Consider the following 956-nt stretch of genomic DNA (forward strand, 5'->3'; position numbering starts at 1 on the left):
CCTTTCTTATCATCACACATGAATAGAGTTCCCACTAAAGTATGTGCAATTTGTGTAGGTCATAAAGGACTTTTTAAAAAAATTTCTATTTTCCCACATCCACTGAGAATACCTATAGCATTTTCCTGACAAAAATGAGAGATGAAATTTAATGCCTGTAGCCTTCCCTTTCTACTGCATTTTCCCCCGTAGGGACATTTCTTCCCTTAGCATCAACATCTTTCAATTTTCTAACCCCTTTCCCCAAAGTAGGAGTGAACAGATTTCAAAATGTGTATTCATCCGCATCAGTATGTTAACTTAACCAGACATTTGCAGTTTAGGCCTAATTTATAACTGGAAATAAAACTTTTGTCTCTCCATAAAGGAATCTGGATAAAAGCTATAAAATAAAGGAGAAAAGGGAAGGAAAAATAAGAGGCTTTCTCATACTCCAGGGAATCATACTCTCAATATAATACTGATTTGTTATTTTTTAATATTTTGATGAATAGAGTACTTATTGTTTCTCAAAAAATTCAGGGCACCAACTCATGAAATATCTTCTCTCTCCTTCACTGCTACTTTACAACTGAGGTGATCCAATTCATCTTTTAAGTCCAAGCCTTAGTCTTGGTCTCAGTGTTATCATTGATGTGAATTCTTCCTTAACACCTCTGAAATAGATTTATCTTTTATTGACATGATCTCACAGTATTTTTTGTTTATACCATTAAAATCTCATTCATTATGTCAATAAAAATGACAAAGGACAACTGATTCTCCCCATCCCAGGTGACTTAATTCACTTCCACTGATCCATTATCACTTATAACATGATGGTTCCCAAATCCATGTATCTAGTCAAAATCTCTCCCAGACCTTAGGAGACAAGCACCCGTATCTAAAACCAAATTTGTTAAACATTGGACTAATCATTCTTCCACATCCTATATCTTTTTCCACTTTCACTATTT

The 956-nt window shown here is 34.2% G+C and overlaps 1 protein-coding gene across 1 annotated transcript in view; it reads right to left on the reverse strand.

Annotated features, from left to right (window-relative positions):
- The window catches only part of NEGR1 (neuronal growth regulator 1), a 1,084,106-nt gene that overhangs the window by 682,204 nt on the left and 400,946 nt on the right, over window positions 1-956 (reverse strand). The gene's annotated exons all lie outside the window — the stretch shown is intronic.

The sequence above is a fragment of the Propithecus coquereli genome, unplaced genomic scaffold (genome assembly GCF_000956105.1).
Source record: "Propithecus coquereli isolate 6110/MARCELLA unplaced genomic scaffold, Pcoq_1.0 Scaffold144, whole genome shotgun sequence".
NCBI classification, from domain to species: domain Eukaryota; kingdom Metazoa; phylum Chordata; class Mammalia; order Primates; family Indriidae; genus Propithecus; species Propithecus coquereli.